Source organism: Crocuta crocuta, unplaced genomic scaffold (genome assembly GCF_008692635.1).
Source record: "Crocuta crocuta isolate KB4526 unplaced genomic scaffold, BGI_CrCroc_1.0 scaffold154, whole genome shotgun sequence".
NCBI classification, from domain to species: Eukaryota; Metazoa; Chordata; class Mammalia; order Carnivora; family Hyaenidae; genus Crocuta; species Crocuta crocuta.
This window is the reverse complement of record NW_027530545.1, coordinates 13,819,286-13,836,728: the sequence shown is the minus strand read 5'-3', so window position 1 is coordinate 13,836,728 and position 17,443 is coordinate 13,819,286. Positions and strand designations below refer to the sequence as shown.

Below are 17,443 nucleotides of genomic sequence, written 5' to 3'. Positions count from 1 at the left end.
GACACAGGGCTTGATCCCACAATTGTGAGATCATGACATGAGCCAAAATCAAGATCCTTAACCAACTGACCCACTCAGGTGATCCAAACCTCTGACATCTTGAAGCTTATGTTGTTTCACCAAGACGTCACTCAAGCAAAATATATAGAGGATAAATACTAAAGAGTGAAAGTAACCTGAGAAAAGGAATAAAGGAATTCCATTGGGTCAGGAATATGCATAGATACATGGTTTTAGGTAGGGTGACCAGGATTGGCTAATTGAGGAGGTAATCTCTAAACAGAGACCTCTAAGAGGTATGGGGACATCTAGTGGAACAGTATTCCAGACACAAGTAACTATGTATGTAAGTGCCCAGAGATGGGATCACACCCAAGGTGTTCAGGGGATGACAAGGAGAATATTAGAAAGGAATCATAGGTATATTATGGGTCACATAGCAGAAAAACAACTTAAGTGGCCAGTATTTTCTCTATGAATTTAAAAATCCTTATGTGGAATATTCTTGAGGTGGTTATATGTGAAAGGCTCATGGACAGTAGAGATAAGTGAGCCCTTGTTATGACTTGGGCTTATTTCCAGGGTCTTATTTGTGGGTATTAGGAGAGGCAGGTCTCAAGGGATCTTGGGTGTTCCTGAACTTTCTTGCTCAGTGTGCTAAATTTAAGACTTCTCTGTTATCTCACACTGAACAATCTCTAAAGCTAGTCACATAGACAACTAAATCAAGGAAAGTACATGGTGACAACTGTGTAACTGTCTCCTCCATGAGTCAGAGGAACTTGAGAACTTTGTGTTTGGTACAGAATTGGCTCTTTGCTCTAAAGGTACTGATCCCTAGGCCATGGGCTTCTTAGCTGTGGGACAAGTCCCTGCTTGCTCAGCACCTATGTGGGGTCATCTCATCACCCTGCGAGACCTGGGGACAGGAACCAGTGCCACTATGCTTACAATCATGGTGTATGCCATGCTGTGAGTGATAAACTATCTGAAGTCTCATTTTTTTAAATTTCTACCTTAGACACCTATACAGTGGTGCCAGCTTGACTCCCTGTCATCCTCCATGACAGGGTTTCTCAAATTGGAACCAATGACAATCTGGACATAATTCTTTGTCATGAGGGACTGTCGTCCGCATCACATAATGTTTAGAAGACCAGTCTCTCTACTACCAATTCCAGTAGCACCTCCCTTCCCAGTTGTGACAACCAACAATGATTCCAGATATTGCCAAATGTCCTGTGGAAGACATAATTACACTTGTTCTACAAGGTTGAAGTTCTACCTTTAAAGTGAGTTTTATTTCTCAAACTCTCTTTAATCCATTTTAATTTATCTAAATATGAAAATCCTGTCATTAAACAAAGAGTTCTTTGTAATTTTTTAGGCAAAATTGAATAAGAATACTAAATTAGGTATCTACACCTAGTAGAGTACAGCTGTACAACTAGCTTATAGTAAATATAAACTGCTATACTTTTTTCAATATGTAGTCTCAGACTGGCTTACATTTCATTGAAACTCAATATATATAAAATACTTTAAAAAGAGAAATGATAAATGGTTCATGGTTAATCCTCGTGCCAAATATTTGAAAATGTTTGTCTCAGAATGCTGTACTTCCCATGTATACCTCTAGATATCTTTTCCATCTCTAAAAAGGGTTCTTTTTAAACCTGAAATAATAGCTTTAGTTTACAATTGTAAATTACTCTTTCTGGGGCAAATTACAAACACCCTAGTAGCTAAAACATCAAGGTAACTATTTCTGACTCAAAATATGGCACATTCTTCTTTGATGTTCAATAAAGGCTTATGAAAACTCATTCTGCTAACAGATGAAAGTACTAATTCTGGCTCCAGGAACACACTGAGATCCTTGGGATGCAGATGTGTATGAACCAAAGAAGAAAACAGATGTGCATTAAAATATTTCATATAGCTATCAGACTGTCCCCACACATTAAATATGCTAATATGACAATATATTTATGCAAGTTATCTAAATATTGCACAATACACTAGAGGACAGCTAATTAATTGTTTGATATCTAAAAAGCTTAGGGCTGAAATGCATATTTTGATGAAAACTTTGATTCTTTCTATTCGTATAGGAATACTGAAGAAAAAATAAGTTAATGGATACAGAGAAAAGAGTTGGTAGATATTTAAAGACGGTATGAGGTAGTCATCATTCCTGTTTCTTTTTTTCTTTTTGGAGGAAGAGGAGCAGGCAAAAAGCATGTGACATATTTTCCTAGTCTAGTTTGTGAGTCTAGTAAAAATGTGGCCTGGGATAAAGAAATACCATATGCTCATTCATCACTGTAAATATAGGAAATAAATATAACTTCTGTTCAACAATATTTAGAAGAGCTTATGGTTAATTTTTTCCTCCTTTTAGTTATATATGAAAACTCTGTTTTCAAGATATTTTCCAATATATTGTTTCCAAGACATTGTCTGGTCACCGGTATATCTCCAGGGCTCAGCATCGCCTATCTAAAACATGGTCTCAAGAAATGGTTGTCTGGGTGAATATATAAATGAATGGCTCACCACCACCTCAGGAATAATTCCAATTTTTCCTTTCACTGATATACAAGACCTTCCATAATTATCTGTCACTAACCTCCTTTATAGGCCCTGCGATACAAGCATCTGTGCTCGATTATACTCCATTTAGCTAACTGATGTGCTGTTTTGGGGGGAAAATGGACTGATATCAGAGGAAAAAAGGGGCATCTTTACTTTCCAGCTACCTTTCATTTTAGCCTTTTTAAGAATCTGTATGACTTCTCTTTATTGGGTTATTGAGAAGATCAAATAAAATAACACATAAGGTCCCTATGAACAACAGGCTTTAATAATCGTTAGCAATGTTAGGTCATTTCCCTACTTTTATATACATTATTTTACTTTCCTATCTCTGTGCCAATTTATTTTCCATTTCCTGTCTTTTCCAACTTTCTAATTTCTAATTCCTTCCCCTCTTGCAAGGCCAAAAGAATATTCTCTTTGTTACAGAAGTGTTTTCTTGTTCTCCCTATAAAATTCATCTGTCCTCTGAACTCCTTTAGTACTGTATCTGCATCTCATTCCTGACACTTATCACCTCCTGTATCATTAAATTTACTGAAATATGGACATGCCAACTTCTCCAATTGTATCTGTGGAATATTAGGGCAGGTAAAAACATAATTTGTGTTTAAAACCCCTAGTAGAAATCAGTAATAAAGGTGTGCTAAATATTTGTAAAATTAAAAAAATAATGAATGTAAGTACTATATATTTCAGTAAAGGAAAGAAAAAAACAGAATTGGAGATGTGTCGCTACACTATTCATTCCAGAATTCTACTGAGAGTACTCTCCTATTTTTCTAATGTGGTATCATTCCTATATTTTCATACAGTGTCAAATACCTAGAAGAAATATCAAATCCTTAGTTTAACTACTAGATCCTGAAAAATACTCTTATTTGGATCATAGAAAACACTTTTTATAGATACCACCTACGAATCAAACGAATCAGAGGGAAAAAGAAATCACACATGTATACCCAGATTTTCACATGGAGACATATTACTTAATCACTGTTTGACTGCCAAACTGTCAACCACTCCACTGTTTGACATATACCATCACTACTCTCAGAGGCATCAAAAGCAAATTTTGGAAAGTTTTAATATAAATAAATATGTTAGATGATGAAAATTTTTATGACTTCAAAAGTATTATGCAATATAAAAAGTAAATAAAAATATTTTCCTTCTTTGTCACCCTAATGTTGAATGTGTTAGGAAATTTGAAATATCAGTAACCTAAGGATAGGCAAATTATATTAAATAATGCATAATTCATACTCTGTCCAACATACATAGTGGAAAGATTCTAAGAATATAAATTGACACTTGGGGATATTAATTAAAATTCTGTTTCTAACTATCCATTAGACATCGGGCAAAGGACACATCCTCTCTGAATCTAATCTTCCTATGTAAAATTAGAGAATCGTGTGTGTGTGTGTGTGTGTGTGTGTGTGTGTACCTATCATGTACAAAGTACCTTACAAACATGATGGCTCCTGATTCTCAGAGTAAATGAGAACAATTATTATTCCCACCTTACATATGTAGTTGACACAACTCTGGCAGGGTTACGTAATTTGTCCTAGGTTACACAGTTAACAAGGTATGGAGCAGAATTCAAACTCAGGCACTTTGACTCTACTCCAGCACATGCTCATTTAATGTCTACAGTGTGTTATCATGATCTTTTAAGGACATGTTCATTTCCAAATTTCTATAACTATTGTTAATTATCTCCAAACTAAATGAATTTAAGAACAGCATAATGAAGGGAGGTATTATGGCATGTTAGAAAAAGTATGGTAGTTGGGAGTTCTGTGATCAAAGAGGTTCAAACCCTAACATATTATGTAACCAATTGAGTTATAAGAGAATATTCCTCAACTCCTAAGACCCAGCTTCCTAATTCATGAAAAAAAACCCCACAAAATCTCCTACTTTCAAAGGTAAGTTTAAAGATCGAGAATAATTTATAATGAAATGTCCAGTACATATTAGGAGTTTAAGAAATGCTATTATTGTATAACAATAAATATTTTCCCAATCAGATCACATTTAAATTGGTTTAAAATATTATTTTAAGTACCTATGAACTTTATCAAAATAATCATTACTAACTAGGAAGAGCTATATATAATTATATATATGTACATATATATATATACCCTACGAAGGAATAAAAAATAAAAATTCTTTATCAAATTTAATAATTGAAGACCACTACTTTGCTATCTAAGATTGAGAATTTTGACCATTTTAATTCTCTACTTATTAAATGTTTTATTCAGTATCCTATCTTTAAGCATTTTAAAAGGTAATTATGAGACAAAATTTCCTTCTGCCTCATTTTAACTGTACAATCCTAGAAGTAGTCTCAATGTGAAATACTAGATAGGACTTACCTAAACAATAAATATGTTATGTGTAGGTTAAGAAATTAGTTTTGAATCTATGTTTTAAATAACTGATTAAGTCATAACTAAAAGTAGATGGATGTTTATGAAGATATAAGAAGCAAAGATTGTAGCACAACTAGGTAACTAAACGACACACCTTTGGTTAGAGAAAAATCCTTCATGTAATATAAAAGGAAGAAATTTAATGGTTTGAGATTTGGGGGAAGGGCTTAGTAGGCAAAGAACAAACTAAACTAGGACAAAACCCACCTAAGAGGTAAGATGGACATATAGGGATATTTTTGTTTGTTTTTATACATGTTTGAAGAAACCAACTTATATTACTGTGAACAAAAGTAATCATAGTTTCACTAGTTGTATTGAAACTCTTCTCTTTTTTTAAACACATGCACTTATAACTGCATTTCTTTATTTTATAATTGTTGCTTTCTTTTACAATAGAAAAGTTGGTCTGGTGCCAGCAAGAGACCTAGATGTGGGTGTGTGGACCCCACTGAAGGCAGGCAGTCTGACCATGTTCAAGCACACTCTGTCCCAGGCTGGGAAATACAGTGTGACAGGGAGACAGAGGGTATGAAAATCCCTCTCTCCAAGCAGCAGGAATGTGCTTTGCTTTTTTGTACAAGAAGAAATTACCTCTGGTTTTATGGAATTGTGAACACTTAAAAATGTCTCAGGCAGTGAGACACATTCAAAACAGAATTTTTAAATTTCTAAGTTTACTTATTTATTTTGAAAGAGACAGAGACAGCATGCACTAGGAACAGGGAGAGAGACAGGGAGAGAGAATCCCAAGTAGGCTCCACACTGGCAGAGGACAGCCTGTTGAAGCTGGAATTCATGAAACCCTGAGATCATGACCTAAGCCGAAAAGAAGAGTTAGTTGGACGCTTAACCGATGGAGCCATTCAGGTATCCCAGAGCAGTGTTTTTAAAATGACCTTTTGGGGGCATCTGAGTGGCTTAGTTGGTTAAGTCTCTGACTTTGGCTCGCGTTATAATCTCACAGTTTGCAAGTTCAATCCCCGCATAGGGTTCTCGGCTGTCAGCACAGAGCCCCCTTCATATTCTCTCTCCCCCTTCTCTGTCTGCACCTCCCTACTTGCTCTCTTTTTTCTCTCTCATATATAAAATCAATATTTAATTATTAAAAAAATAAAATGAGGTGTTTTTTTTAATGTTTTACTTTTTCTGAGAGAGAGAGAGAGAGAGAGAGATCGAGAGAGAAAATCTGAAGCAGGCTCCAGGCTCTGAGCTGGCTGTCAGCACAGAGCCCTACACCGGGCTCGATCGAACCCACTATATGAGATCATGACCTGAGCCGAAGTTGGACACTTACCCGACTGAGCCACCCAGGCGCCCCTAAAATGAGTTTTTATATGTCAAATGTAATGTTTTTCATAAGTTTATTTATTTATTTTGAGAGAGAAGGTACAGGGGAGGGAAAGAGAGAAGGGAGAGAAAGAGAGAATCCCAAGCAGACTCCACAGTGTCAGTACAAAGTCCAATTCAGGGCTAGAACCCAGTAACCTTGAGATCATGACCTGAGCTGAAATCAAGAGTTTGACCCTTAATCAACTGAGCTCCCCCAGGAACCTCATGTAGCATTTACTTTTTAAACATTATTTTTCCAAAAAGGGAAGATATGAATGGATCTTGTGTTGTACATACTTTAAAAGGACAGTCAGATGTGAGTAAAATAATTCACATGTCCCTCCTTAAAGATAATCACTATAAAGTTTTTTCAACTTTCTTAAAAACTTAATATACTAACATGAATAGGATCATTCTGCCTGGAAAAATATTTTCAACTCACTTTGCTTACTTATGGGTTTATCTTAGAGTTTGTTCATTATAAGTATGTAGCTCTACCTCATGCATTTTAACTGCTACTTAGTATCATTCACAGCAAAAATAGATCATATGTCTTTTGATGGACATTTATGTTATTTCCAATTTTTTATTACAAGGAATGTGGCTTTTTAAACAAGTGTACACATTAATTGGTTAGATAACTGATAATGGAATTATTGGGCTGAATATTGTATGTATGCTAATTTAATAAATATTACCAAATAATGCTTCAGACCACTGTAACAATTTACATTTTCCCCAATATTTAAAATATATTATTTTCTTATTATGTCACTAATATCACCTATTATCAATCTTTTACTTTTTAAACTGATAGAAGTGGAAAAGTCATATTTTATTGTGCTAATTTAGATTTTCATGATTCGTATAACGTTGGACATCTCTTTATGTGCCTAATTAGAAAATTTGTATTCTTCTGTGATTTACCTTGACATATACTCTTTAATTTTTTTTCTGATCTTGTTTGTCTTTATTCTGTAAAATAATCACTTTTTTTTGTTATGTATGCTGTAAAGGCTTTTGCTTAGTTTATTTTCTGTATTGCTTATGATGTCTCTTTTCATAAAAAATAAAATATTTTTACACAGCTTATATATATGNATATTTTATATATTTAATTTAATTAATAGTTTCTGGGTTTTGTGTCTTAAAAAAAATGTTCCGTGTCTCAATACCATAAAATATGTTTTCTTCTTAAATTTAAAAATTTTTTGTACTCTTAAAGCTTTATTTTTGTATGCTTTGGAGGTAGAACTCTAACTTTATCTTTTTTTCTCCCCTCACAAATGAATAGACACATCCCAAATCCTTCTTTATGTGTGTTTTTTAGGGGTATAATTAATCGCAGGGGGGATGGATTGAACTAAAACCACTGTTTTTAATTCACATAATTACTAAATTGCTTAAAAAATTAACATAAGGCCTTTTTTCATCTCTTTTAATTTTTAACACCATAGGGTTCTCCTTTTAAACTCTTATATTTGAAGTTTATACCTGTGATGTTTTAGGCTATGGTTTCTTGCTCTCTGGTCAATATGACCCAACTTGCATTCTGGCTAGAAATTTCTCATTATTTCTAATCACTCATAAGCACTTTTCAATTTTTCAGTGCTGTTATCAATTTATTTTGTTAATATTTTTTATTGATTTTTAATATGGAGGGTAATATCTAGCTTAGTTGTCTGCTTGGTCTTATATTTAGTCCTTTCACTCATTTGTAATCTGACAGATGTATTCAACTTGAATGCAAATTCTCTGAGAACAAATTTAATAACTCTAGATGAACTCCTCGCCTGCTATCTGGGAGATCTTTGATAATTAAATCATGTTTTATGTAGATAAATGAATGGGAATCTTGGCAATAAATAAGAATCAGATTTTAAAATAGCCTTTGAATGTATCATCCTGTACCATTTTTTAAAATAGTAACAGTTTGTTTTAAATTTATTTATTTGAGACAGAGCGAGAGAGCACACACACATGAATGTGGGGGAAGGGCAGAGAGAGAGGGAAAGAGAATCCCAAGCTGATGTGGGGCCTGATGTGGGGCTCGATCCTACAACCATGAGATCATGACCTTAGCCAAAATCAAGAGTTGGTTGCTTAGCTGACAGAACCACCCAGGGACCCCAAAATATATTTCTTCCTGATAACATAATGTTTTAAGGTATTTCTTTTTGCAAAGTGAAAAATCCCATCACTACTATTATTATATATTTATTTATTTATTTTTTTTTGGTGAAAAAGAAATACAAAAAGAGCTTACTCAAAGCAGCAAACACAAATCTTTTTGCATCAAGTGATTTTTTTTTTATGTGTAAACTGTGGATGTTTAAAAGTATCACAAGGGATTCACATGTATTCCTAAGTAGTACTCAGTATTTTTAAGAATTGCTTCTAGTGCTAAAGAGAGACAAAATAGTTTTTAAAAATATTTCAGTCTTGTTCTTAAAATTCCCATTTGCAATAATGAATTATAGACACATAGAGTTGGGCTTTGTTTAGGATGAAGAAAGCTGCAAAAGAATTTTGAAACACACAACAATGAGTGAAAGTCCAATAATCTATAATATCCTAACTTTCCTTGAGTCCAAATAAAGGTTGAGATCCCAAGACAACAAGATGAAAAATCCAAAGTGACAGGTCTCTTCCAGGAAAAAATGAAACCAATGAAGTGCTGTACCATTCGCAGAGCATAGAAGGAAAAGGAAACTGGCATAAAAATAGATTTTTAAGAAAGCCATAATGGTAAAGAATTGTTAAAACTAGGTTTGGTTTACTGTGAAAGTTTAGAATCCCTGGTACAAACTGGCACAAGAAACTTCTTTCACTGAATTCATGAGAAATATTGAAGGCATAGCAGGAAACCTGAAAGAAATTCTTAAGTGTCTCGCAGACATGAAACCCACCCTATCCCCTAGATTATTCTCTCCTACAAAAGAAATTCCTTAAACCACTGGGTATGGGGAAGGAGACTTTTCCACTCCTAGAAGCAGGACAAAGATCCACTGACTGTGATGGGGCTATAGAAATAAAAATCACCTGCCACTAGAAAATGGGCAGAAAACCGTTGCTTCCTCAAAGGTAAAGTGAGTTATAAGGATTAGCTGCCCTTGAGGGAGGAGTAGAACCCAAAGCCATGGGACCCTGAAGGAAGAGTATGAAACACCCTTGATCCTATCATTAAGTTTGCTACTCACAACAAGTAACATTAGTCTCGGAGAAAGGGAAGAAACTCTATGGCCATTGGTCCAAAGCAAAGGTACACTGATGCTGAGGGAATAGGAGAAACAAAGCTATTTGCCCGTGAAAGGGAGACAGTAAATCTGCTTGAATCCATAATCATGGATTGATATAAAAACAAAACAAAACAACAACCAAATAAATCAATAAACCAACAAACAAACAAAAACAGATATTTGCTACTCTGGGGCTATAGTAGAAGATTATCTCCAGGAAAGAGTTCCCACAGAACATGGTGAACATTTGCTACTAAGGAAGAAGAGGCACAGGAAGACCTGCCTCACAATCCCAGATACCTAAGACCAAGACTGAACCAAGAAAATAGAGACCTCCTTTTGCACTCCCTGGAGTTTCTCACTTAGTAACATATCACGATAATCATACTGGGGGAAAGGTAAGAGTGTGGAGAAGGGCATTAAGGCAGCTATGAATGGACTATTTAAAGCTGAGGAATGAACAGGCATACTCAAATCTCCACATCAAGCACAAGGTGATATCAGTCCATTACTGGAGGGATCTGAAAGCTTTAATTTACCAAAATATATAATAAAAAACAAAATCCAAACCTAATCCAATTACTGAATTGACTGATCAAAATTTCCACACTAATAACTGACAAAAAAGGAATATGATTATTCTTTGGGCATACATTTTATTAATTTGAATCTCTAAGCTTTTTTATTTTTTTAAATTAAAAAAAATTAAACATTTTTATTTTTTTTTTTTTTTGAGAGAGAGAGAGACAGAGCACAAGCAGACAAAGGGCAGAGAGTGAAAGGGAGACAGAGAATCACAATCAGGCTTCAGGCTCTGAGCTGTCAGCACATAGCCAGATGCGGGGCTGAAACCCACGAACCATGAGATCATGACCGGAGCCGAAGTCAGAAGTCGGACACTCAACCAATTGAGCCATCCAGGTGCCACATGAATCTATAAGTCTTTTTTTAAAAATATACTGTTCAATATTTAATAAATAATTATGAGATATACAAAAAACAAAAGAGACAATTCACTGAGATAGAATGACCAACATAAGAGGTACAGCTATCAATAGAATCTGACCCTAAGGTAACCTTGATATGTAAACCTTCAAATTAAAACAATGAGATATCAATATCTACCTCAATAGCTCAAATGAAAAGATTGATAATACTGTGCATTGGTGAAAAGGCAGAATAACTAGAACTCTCACACATGATGTGGGGAAAGCAAAATGACCCAGCCACTTTGAAAAACAGTTTGGAGAGACTGAACAGTTTGGCAGTTTCTTTTATTATAAAGTTATACATGATCTTACCATATTACCAGGCAATCCACTCTTAAAAATGAAAACACATATAGTGTACTAGATACAAGTGTTTATAACAGCTTTCTTCATAACTGACTAACCTAGAAACAACCCAAATGAATATCAAGTGGTAAATGAATAAAAAACTTGGGATATGTCCATCCAGTATAATATAACCTAACACACAAAAATATTAGATATATTCAACAACATTGAGGAATCTCAAATGCATTATCTAAGAGAAGCAAGTCAAACTCAATAGCTATTCACTATATGATTAAATTTTTCTGACACTTCAGAAAAGGTAAAACTATAGAAGAAAACAGAGCAGAATAGAAATTAGACTATTAATTTCTAGGAATGTGAGAGAACATTCTGGGGAGATGGAAGTATTCTAACCGGATTGTGGTGTTAATTTTTCATCTGGATACATTGAAGTGTTCCCTTAAAAAAGGTGAATTTTACTATATGTAAATTGATGCAATAAATCTGATTTTTAAAAATAAAATTATATAAAGGGCTAGAGTTTATCAGAAGCAAAATACAGATATTCAGAATAAAATTTGTAGCCATTTTGAGATAGAACAAAAGAATATCTCTTAATTCAGCCATTTTTGTTAGGAAAAAAAGAAAGAGAAAGAAAAAGATCCATTACCTAAAGATGTTTGTCTATAAGATACCAAATAGCTAATGTGATTCACATTTAATCCCACATTTTTTGACTCTAAATATAGTTAAAAATATCTGGTAAAGCTCATTGTCAAACTACTCTGTGGTAAAGAAGGTATAGAATGTATATACTCATGGCTAGGTGCTCTAGTTTTGTTCAATTCACAAATCAGGACTGTGGTATCCAAAAGTCACATAGTTTTCTCTTGGGCATACAGTAAAATAGCATATACAATGGAAATTAATTAATAGCAACAGTTCTGTGACATGCGATGCACAGTGAATAAGCATTTTTTTTTTTTTTTTTTTCAGTTATCTTGAGAGCCAGTGCTTGCCTGGGACTGGTAATAATTTTAATGTTTATGTATTTTGTGATTCTGGAGAATCCAGACAGAAAATTAACTCAGATGATGTTGTTCAATGGCCAGAAATACAACATTTAGAAAACATGCCACACTTAGTACTCTTTATAGTTAAAACATATAAATGATAAGCAAAAGTGACATTTGAGTTGTTACAATTGGAGTAAAATGAGGAGAGGTGAAGATATGCTCTTGCACCTCATGTCTAGGAGTAGTGCTGTGTTGGAACCTCTTGAGAGCTTCAGAGTGGGCTTTTATTCTTATTTGTAAACACTTTTTTAATTTCAAAAGACTCAGTTCTAAGTCTTGCAAAGTCCTCAAGTGTTTAAAATAAAAATTAAGAATCCAAGTGATATTAAAAACAGATAATGGGAAAAAAAGAACTATGATCATAAAGGTGAGTGAAAATATTAATTACCACCTATATGTTTAAATGAATTTTCAAAATAGTCTTACTGTTGTTTTTTTATTCCCCAGGTGTCATTTGGACAAATGCCTAATAGCTATTAGAACATCGGCAATTTGGTTGCAGAATTAGGAGCAATAGCAACTCTCTGGGACATTTGCAATGGGATGTTAAAATCAAAGCTTGGATTATGAGCCAAAATGATGAAAACAAATCAAGACATGTTTGAGAAAAAAAATAGTTTTCATATTGTACAATGAACTAGATCAGAATTGTTTCCACAACTCTTGGATGCCACAACAAGATCAATGGTGTGAAGGGAAAATACTGTAAAGGGAAGAGAACTTTGGAGATGTTGCTATTCTAGGAGTCTCTAGTCCCTGCTCTTCAATCTCCCAAGGTGAAAGGAAAGAGAGATTAAAGGAATGCCTTTCACCTCTACTCTAAAGATGGAGCTTCCATGGGACTTCTTTTTTAAGGGTATTTATTTATTATTATCCATTTTTTGAGAGAGAGAGAGAATGAATGAATGAGTGAGCAGGGGACAGGCAGAGAGAGAGGGAGAGAGAGAATCCCAAGCAAGCTCCACACCCTGTGCGGAGCCTGATTTGAGGCTTAATCTCATGAACTATGAGACCATCACCTGAATCAAAATCAAGAGTCATACACTCAACCGGCTGAGCCACCCAGGCACCCCTGAGAGACCTTTGAATTCTCAACAGTTGTTTTTCCCAATGCACATAACTCATGCCTAAAAATGTCTCACATCTGAAAAAGCTAAGAGCTCCAGTGGCAGAGTAGTGGTGATTGATTTGCACTGTATCTGTACTCCCAGAGTTTACTGGGGCAGAAGGTTTGCAAATTATTGTGTAGAACACACAGGAGAGAATGATGCCATAAAAATGTCTTGTGTCCAGTCACACACTTTGGACAAGGGAAATGAAATAGAGCTATCTAACAGAAAACTCCCCAAACCTGCACATACATACACACAGACATACAGACACACATATCTAATCTCCTCAAGAGAGTAAACTTTAAAGATTTATCATGCTTATAGAGAGGACAGTTTACAAAGAACTAATTCAAATAAGACCCTTGCTATCTCCTTATCACTCATTTCCTCTCACCAGTTCCCACTAATACTGAGAAGTGAGTCGGCACTGGTAATTGGCAAGTTGGGATGGATAGCAGGGAAAATAATTGCAGGGCAGAGAAAGACAAGGAACCAAGTATGTCTTCCTTTCCTTTTCCAGGCTCCTAGCCAGAAGACAACACAAGTGATAAGCAGGGAAGATTTGATGGTATATTGAATTTTGAATTATGATATACATCTACATACAGTAGACTGAGCATTCTAATTACCAAATTGAGGCTGTATTCCTGGTTTAAAGTGACTGAGAGGTATGTCAATTGCCTAGTTGTGAGCAGAAAGGATTGGGGTTTGATCAGGTTTTGCTGTCAAAAGTTTTGCCAATAAGAGAGTTTACTCTACAAAATAAATTTTCTAGATAGTCTAAATAGTAAGACTAAATGGGAGACAAAAATAAAGTTATGGCTTAGATAGGTCAAAGCCACATTTTGATGTATTTGTTACACAGACAATTGCTATTACCATTCCCCTAAAATCCACTCAAAATGGTGAGTGTCATAGGAACTTGTTCAGCTTGCATCATGGATATTAACTGGCTCTGCAATTTGAGCTAGCATTTCCTAGTCTAAGACCCTCACAGTCATGTCAACCAAGAATGATTTATCAAACTTGTATTTTACTAAGAAATCTGTATTAATCTAAACAATACAATTATAGTCAAACTTGTATTTTACTAAGAAATCTGTATTAATCTAAACAACAATACAATTATAGTCAACGTTCACAATAGTAGCCATAGGTTAATAAATGATTCTCAAGTGATTTCTTAAGTAACAAATAAAAATCACATAATGCTAAGAATAATTAAGCAACTGGATAGAATACATTTTTAAAATTTTAATTTATACTGAAAACTGGAAATTTATTTAAATGTGCAAAAAATTATATTGATTAGAATATCTATATTTTACAAATATAATGGCTATATTTGTAAAAATACTCTAATATACGTTGAAGATTACCAAGTGTTTTCACATTCTCTCTTTTGTCCTTACTAGAAATTTAGCATTTACAAGACAAGAGACTTCTTTATGTAAGCTTCTAGAACTATCTCAGCTAATGTGTATATACATGTATTTGTAGTACACTGTATGCATGAATTTGTAGTACAGGTAGCATACATTTGTCCATGCTTATGCCTGAGTATATATGCCTATGTTGTGTGGAAATAAATAAGGGGAAAGATATCTTTATGTTTCCCAAAATTCATTAGCCACATGGCCAATTCCATTTTCTTAATGACAATATACTTTGGAATCTAGATTTCAAGCTTCTCCTATTCATATCAACTTTTCAGACAAGACACATATATTTGCTTACAGGTTTTTTCGAATATCATATATACTTCATGAGAAACATAAAAAATATGAGAAATATATATTTGCCTATTAACTATGAAACTGAGTCTATATTTTGGGACTCAAATCTCCAGTGAAGTCTGGAAAAAAATACCCATCTTATTGTCAGTCAGTGGGAGTTAGTATGTGCAAACAGGCTATAACCTGGCTACTCAGTGGGACAACATCCATTAGAATCTCAAGAGTTGCAAATGGTCACAAATCTCTTCTTAACATTTTTAATTAGGAAATGTCTAATGGCTGACAAATGTATACATTATTTTCTTTAATGTTTGGTCAGAATCTACATCCTTCAGAATCTTAGAGCTTTCCTTTATGAGAAAGCTCAGAGTTAATGTTAAAAAAATGAAACTGATATGTACCTTTAATCTAATAATGGAGAGTAAAAGATTGTTCTAGTTTTAAAATGTTTTGCAAGGTGTACTCACTCCTTAAAGTTCATGGACACATTCTAACATAACTCACTAGTGGTGTCTCAACATGTTAGTTTCATCATTGTAAATAAAACTAGATCATCAGACACACTAGAATTCCTAGAGAGTTATATATACAATGCTGAGGTTCACTGACATTCAAAAACAAATGGTGGGCTTTTCCCTTAGATCAGGAACAAGACAAAGATATTCACTCTCACTACTTTCATTCAACATAGTACTGAAGTTCTAGTCACAGCAGTCAGACAAGAAAACAAAATAAAAGGCATCCAAGTTGGTAAGGAAAAGTAAAACTCACTATTTGCAGATAGCACGATACTATATACAGAAAACCCTAAAGACTCCACCAGAAAACCATTAGAACTGATAAATAAATTCAGTAAGATTACAGGATACAAAATGAATGTACAGAAATCCATTACATTCTATACACTAATAATGAAGCAGCAGAAAGAGAGCTTAAGAAGACAATCCCATTTACAATTGGACCAAAAATAATTAACCTAGGAATAAACTTAACCAAAGGGGTGAAAGACCTATACTCTGAAAACCATAAACCATTCATGAAAGAAATTCAAGATGACACAAATGGAAAGATATTCCATGCTCGTGGATTAAAAGAACAAATATTGTTAAAACATTTACACTACCCAAAGCAATCTACAGATTTAACGCAATCTCTATCAAAATATCAACAGCATTTTTTATAGAGCTAGAATGAACAATCCTAAAATGAGTATAGAACCACAAAATATCCTAAATAGCCAAAGCAACCTTGAAAAAGAAAACAAAACAGGAGGTATCACAATTCCAGACTTCAAGTTATATTACAAAGCAGAAATACTCAAAACATTATGGTAACAAACAAACAAAAGTGAAAGGAAACCTACTGATTGGGAGAAGATATTTGCAAATGACATATCCAATAAGGTGTTAGTATCCAAATTATATAAAGAGCTTATATAGCTCAACCCCTCCCAAAATAAATAATCCAATTTAAAAAAATGGACAGAAGACATGAACAAGCATTTTTCCAAAGAAGACAGACAGATGGCCAAGAGACACGTGACATGATGCTCAACATTACTCATCATCAGGGAAATGTACATCAAAACTAGAATGAGATATTACTGCATTCTTGTCAGAATGGTTAAAATGAAAAGCTCAGAAACAAGTATTGGCAAGGATACAGAGAAAACGGAAAGCTCATGCACTGTTGGTTGGGATGCAAACTGCTGCAGTCACTGTGGAAGACAGTATGGAGGTAACTCAAAAAATGAAAACAAAATAAGACTACCTTATGATCCGATAATCGTGCTACTTGTATTTACCCAAAGGGGAAAAAAAACAACAACAATTTTCAGGGATATAGGCACTCCTATGTTTATTGCACCATTTGCAATAGACAGATTATGAAAGCAGTCTGTTTCCATCGATTGATAAATGGATAAAGAAGATGGGATGGGTGTGTGTGTGTGTGTGTGTGCACGTGCAAACACACACACACAATGCAGTATTATTCAAACATAAAAAATAATGAAATGTTAGTATTTGCAATGACAGGAATAGAACTAGAGAATATAATGCTAAGTGAAATAAGGCAGTCACAGAAATATAAATACCATATGATTTCACTCATATGTGGAACTTAGGGAAAAAAGTAAAACAAAAACAAAAACAAAAAACCAAAGGAAAACACAGAGACAAACAAAGAAACAGACTCTTAACTATAGAAAACAGCAGAGGGTTACAAGAGGAGAGGTAGATAGGAGAATGGGTGAAATAGGTGAAGATTAAGAGTACACCTATCTTGGGGAATATATGAGAATGTTAAATCACTATAATTGTATACCTGAAACTAACATAACACTGTATGTTACGTACATGGAATAAAAATAAAGTAAAATATATCCATGCACACATACAAAGTCTGGATCTTGATGACACATTAGAAATTCTTAGAGTTATACAATGAAGTTCATTGACATTCAAGAACAAATGGTGATCTCTAGAAATTCATAATCTTACACTAAGATTGGTTTCATTTGGCAACAGATCATGTCCCGCAATCTGTTGTAAGTAGCTGCCCCAGTACCAGTTACAGGAGAGGCTGGAAATGTTTCTGGTGTTCCGAAGTGGGTCTGAAGTTG

At 34.3% G+C, this 17,443-nt stretch overlaps 1 protein-coding gene across 1 annotated transcript in view; it reads right to left on the bottom strand.

Annotated features, from left to right (window-relative positions):
• Positions 1-17,443, bottom strand: part of LRP1B (LDL receptor related protein 1B) — a 1,854,983-nt gene that overhangs the window by 754,395 nt on the left and 1,083,145 nt on the right. The window lies entirely within an intron of this gene.